The sequence below is a fragment of the Prionailurus bengalensis genome, chromosome A1, assembly GCF_016509475.1.
Source record: "Prionailurus bengalensis isolate Pbe53 chromosome A1, Fcat_Pben_1.1_paternal_pri, whole genome shotgun sequence".
Lineage (NCBI taxonomy): Eukaryota > Metazoa > Chordata > Mammalia > Carnivora > Felidae > Prionailurus > Prionailurus bengalensis.
In genome coordinates, this window is record NC_057343.1 from 102,105,045 (window position 1) to 102,111,044 (window position 6,000).

Here is a 6,000-nt window from a genome sequence, read left to right on the forward strand (position 1 = left end):
GAACAAAACAGTAATTTAATAATAATAAAAGTGGGGCGCCTGGGTGGCGCAGTCGGTTAAGCGTCCGACTTCAGCCAGGTCACGATCTCGCGGTCCGTGAGTTCGAGCCCCGCGTCAGGCTCTGGGCTGATGGCTCAGAGCCTGGAGCCTGTTTCCGATTCTGTGTCTCCCTCTCTCTCTGCCCCTCCCCCGTTCATGCTCTGTCTCTCTCTGTCCCAAAAATAAATAAACGTTGAAAAAAAAAATTAAAAAAAAATAATAATAATAAAAGTAGTAATTGTAATAATAATCAAATCCTATCAACCCTTCTGAGCTTCCCAGCAACCATGTGGAGAGAAAAGCAGGTATTTCATTAAAAGTGAGCACAGGAGAAAACATGAAGTTGGACAACTTGAAACTGGGTAATTGTGAAAGATCAGTTCTTTTGACAGCTTGTGTTAAGCTACTCCAGTGATTTCAAACTGGGATACACATAGGAGCCAATGGAGCTGTGGCAGGAAACTGGATTATACCAATTTATATGCCCTATCGTAAAGCAACCATGTTAGCCAATGGTTAAGAAATTAAAACATGAAGCTCTATGGACACAAAAGACCTTTTGCATGACTTTAAAAGAAAAAAACTTAATACTTCAAGGAAATTTGTTTGTACTAGGTCATCAGTCTTTAACGTCCCCACACGCCCCATCAGTATCGACCCCGCTCTCCAGCTGAGGGATCACTGGTTGGATTTTTTTGAAAAGCTCATCACTTGCATTCTTCAGCCACATCTACTTCACTATTCTCAGGGGTGAAAGGGAGAAAGATAATATCTAAGGGGAAGGAATGTCTTACTTCCACACAGTGCTCCCAGGGTTTGGAGAAGATTAAATTTATTTTCCTAATTATACGTTGAAGTCATTGTTATTTCAATACGGTGAATCGAGTTCTTAGGAAGGCTGACTTGGACATTCTAATTCCTCCAGATTTAAATGGTTGGATGTTCAGTTGTGAGGTCCTCTTGGGTTCATTGAGTGTGATAACAGAATGTTAGTGTACTCTATAAATTGTTACAAACGTGAACTGCTTTTTCATCATAAAATGATTCATGTCCCAGACAAGAGTTGATTATAAGGTAAGAGTTGATTACGGTGATTTTTTTTTTTAACTTTTGGCTAAAAATCTGCAATGTCAACATTGACTGGATTATCCTAGCATTAGCCGGAAGTATGGAATCTCCCAAAAATCAAGATAGCAAATTCCAGTAGATTGGAGAATACGTTTAATTTGTTCATTACCATACTCCTGGTGCCTAGAAGAGTGTCTTGAGTGAATTTGTAGCAGACGCTCCATAAATTCTTGTTAAATAAATAAAGTGAAATTTACAATGCTGTTAGAACTGTATCTGCACCAAGTGATAGACAGTATTAGAGATGAGACTTAGATACATGGAGGACAAAGGTGAATTCGTAATTCGATGCAGATTAAGAAATGTAGCTATGAAACTGTCTTGCTCAGATTGCACTAGTCATTCTGTGATGCATTAAGAAACACTTTGCAGTCTATTTGATTTCACAAGCTTTCTAACAAAATGAGAAGAAGTGATTTCTTGGGCTAGAGGAGAAAAGAACAATCTACAGTGATACTCTGGGAAAAACTTGAAAGTTAAGATAAACAGATGATTTTGTAAGGATGTCAGGGATGAGAGTGGGTAGGTTAACTTAGAGAAATATGATTATTATACTAGTGTCGAGAAGAAAAAGAGGAACAATTGAAGGAAAAAAGAGAAATAAAATATTGGACTTGTATGTTTCATTAGTGTTCTAATTAGCAGTACCACAGAAGTCTGATAAACAAAAATGATTGCTTTATTAGGGAGAGAGAAGGATACTTAAAATACAAAGAGAAATAATTAAAAATCTAGACGTTTACAGAATTTAAAGAACTTTTTAAAGTTTTTATTTATTTGAGAGAGACAGAGATAGAACAGGGGAGGGGCAGAGAGAGAGAGAGAGAGAGAGAGAATCCCAAGCAGGCTCCAGGCTACCAGCACGGAGCCTGACGTAGGGCTCGAACTCACAAACCGCAAGATCATGAACTGAGCCGAAACCAAGAGTCAGACACTCAACTGACTGAGCCACCCAGGCGCCCCATAGACTTTTACAGACTTTTGCAGAATTGAAACTAATACTCACAGATACAAAGAGGAGTATCTTCCAAATATGTTTTCAAAAGTATGTGTTTGTCAGCTGTCTCTAATAATTCTTACCTAAATAACATTTGTATTAAACCAAGGCATGGGATATTATAGTTTTGTCTACCATCCAGGCGGTGTGGACCGACAAACCAGGTTCTGTTATCTCCGTCAAGGGATAGGAACACACCAAAATGATGTCTATTCAGCAGGTTAAGGATAAAAAGACAATGGATTACTTGTTTGTTATTATTTTCTTGTTGGGAATGTTAATACTATTTTGATACATTGCATCCCAAATCCTTGTTGAAATTAACAACTCATTTTGTCAAGAGCACAAGTGCCAATGAAGTACAATCTATTAATTAAGTTCCACAAGACCGGGACCTTGTTTGTTTCGCTCCCTATCCCCAGGGTCTAGAACAGTGCTTGGCACACAATATAGGCATTCAATGAATATTTGTTGCACAAATGGGCAACACTATGATGGATTTTAGCCAGTAGATGGGCTCTAAACGTAGGCTTGTGTGATATATTTGACTAATGTCCTCTATCATGAATGTATAAAAATGTTAAACATTTTCTTGCAATATTCATTTCTTCAAAAGAAAATGCTACATTATTTTTTTGTATCTAGCCAGCAGCTTTCCACTTTTGTCAAACTCTTAAACCTCAATTTTTTAAATGTAGAGATCAAAAGTTTTCAAGGACTTTCTCCTATGTCTTAATTGGGCCAAAATAGAACCATAAGGCACCATCAGATTCCCAGGGGGTTCTTTAAATTTCAAATATCCAAGTTCACACTGCTGTCTCACTTGGAAAATATACTGCTGAACTCAATCAGGGGGATTGAATAAATTTATCATATATCTACATTCTGTCAAATTCACTGGTGATTTTTTTTTTAAATTAAAGTAAGCTTTCAAGTTTCAGGAAAAGTGATCAGATATTCCACTTTCTTTCCATTTGAAAAGCACCAAATGGTATAACAAACACATTGCAATGAACCCAGTTATCATCGTATCCAAATAGTTAACTTAACCACTTCTGAGACGAGTGCCTAGGGAGAGCTCATCTTACACACACGGTTGGGTTTCTTTTTCTTCTTGTCCTTCCCCTGAAGCGTTTCTGCCTAGATCAATTAGCTTTCGCCCTACCCAGCTTGGTTCTCATGAGTATGGGTGCCCTAATGTTATCATTTTGACAGAATCCATTTAAAACAAACTACCTACTTCAATCTGATACTGATAGTGAGACAAAATGATTCTATACATTTTTTTTCTCCCACTCCTCTCAAATTCACATTGGCTATATTCGAAGATAATAACGTTTCCAGGTATGTTATTTATGTTGGTTAAAATTTCACTTATTGAGATATTTTGTTCACAAGTGCTACCCCCTAAAGAAAGTCTTCATGTGTTAAAATATTCTGTATTTTTGGAAACAGGACCCCCAAATAGGCTCAGATTCACTCTTTGGACCTCATCGGAGACTGCTTTCCATTTTAAAATGTGAAATATGAACCTCCACCCGCAAACAAACAAAAAAATGGAGTTAATTTAATACATTTTCCCTTAATTTAAGAACTCTCTTTCAGTGTCACTATTTCTTTTTCCCACTTTCTTGTGTCAGCAAAGTGGAAATCAATTTCAATCAATTTCAATATTCAGCTAGCTTCTGCGGCCACATGCGATTATGATGTGCAGGAATGTAGGAATCTAGCAAATTAAACCTAAGTAAATAATGGGGGGTGGGTGGCAAAGTGCCTGTGCTTCTATAACGTACAGCATGGGGGCGCCTGGGTGGCTCAGTCGGTTGAGTGTCCGGCTTCGGCTCGGGTCATGATCTCACAGTTTGTGGGTTCGAGCCCCGTGTCGGGCTCTGTGCTGACAGCTCAGAGCCTGGAGCCTGCTTCGGATTCTGTGTCCGCGCCCCCCCCCCCCCCCCCCCCCGCCTCTGCCCCTCCCCCACTCATGCTCTGTCTCTGTCTCAGAAATAAACATTAAAAAAAATTTATAGTATACGTCATAGATACTGCTGAGTTTAATGGAGAAAAAGTAGAAACCTCAAAATAAACATGTTTGAAGGGCAGAAGATTTCCCATCAAAATGGAACACAGCGTTTCCACCATTATTTTGGCACCTAAGTAATATTCAAAAACATACACTTTCAATGTAGCTACGTAGAAAAGAATCATGTAGATTACCTGGGATTTGGGGGTTTTTTGTTGTTGTTTGTTTGTTTGCTTTTTAATTACCTCTCCTTCCCACACATTTAAAGGTACTGATTTCTTATACACACAAGTTATAGAACAAAATATGAAATGAGGGGTACCTGGGTGGCTCAGTCAGTTAAGTGTCAGACTTCGGCTCAGGTCATGATCTCACGGCTCGTGGGTTCGAGCCCTGCGTCCGGCTCTGTGCTGCTAGCTCAGAGCCTGGAGCCTGTTTTGGGTTCTGTGTCTCCCTCACTCTCTACCCCTCCTCCTCTGTCTCTCTCTCTCAAAAAAAAATAAATAAATAAAATGATTTCACCAAAGAGGGGAAAGGTGTTTTTTTTTTTCCAAGTGTCCCTGCTTTTATTTTTATAGTTTTAATTTATTATTTTAAAATATTTCAATAAATGTAAAGAAATGAATTATTTGAAAAGGCATCATTTTTCAAAAACATGAGGATTATTTTTGTGATACTATAAATAGTTTTTGAAATCTCTCTCCACTGTAATAATTCTTCAACTTGATGAACTGATACATGAATTATTCACAAAGAAATGTATCTTAATCACTTATCAGCACTTATATTTTAAGATTAGATCTCAAGGACATTATAGGTAAAACACAGTTTAAGCACAAATCCTATTATTGAGATTTGCTTCAAGATCATTGGCATTTTGTGATTGCTAAAAGCCCTCCTCTCTTATAACCAACCATATTATTATGCTGTATTTAATGGAAACTTTTGGTATTAATATTTAAGATGCTATGTAAGGGAATTAACTTAAATTGAGAGTTAAAGAGACTAAGTCAGCTTCCCTTGCCCTATTCACTCCAATCTATAAGGTGAAATTAAGCTCACACTAGAATCACAAACCTGTATTTTGAGGAATTCTTCAATATTATACACATGGTATCAGCGTTCGGATGCTTTCAGCTGTGAGAAATGGAAAACTTTACCCCAACTGGTTTACAGAATAAGGGAATGGTTGCAAACAGTGCTTTAGAAGCAGGACAGGGGTTTGGGGTAGATGTAGTCCCTGTGAATTCCTTCTCCGTGCTCTCTTCAACGAGAATCGTTCCATTTTCAAAGTCAGCTTCCTTTGCTGGAGAGAGACTAAAATAGTCTCATACTTCACATCAGCACAAAATGGCTTTCAGAGAAAGAACTTGTCTCTTCTGGGGGCTTTTCTCCTAACAGTAAGGAAATTTCTTTCCAGCCAGCTGAAGTCCATTGGCTCACATTGGCCATTGGTCGTTTCTGAACAATTCTGTGGCTGGGGGAATGCCACAGCCAATTCCCTGGGCTCTATTCCTAAACCAATCACCGTTGCCAGTGTTTGAGATTACCCTTACACCACCAGGCCTAGTTCTGGGACTGGAGACGAAATCACTTTTCTCTGAAGCATGTGGGTTTTGGAGAAAGTTAGGGCACACTGAGGTAGGGTGAGGGAGAATTCTCACAATGTTTAGCAGAATATTGTAAAGTGCTTTTTTCCCCTATGTGATGTGGATCTAAATATTCAATAAAAGGCAATAAAATACTATAGAGCAGTAATCATCAAAGTGGGGGGATATCAGAAGCAACTAGAAATAATTTTATCCAAGTAAAATTA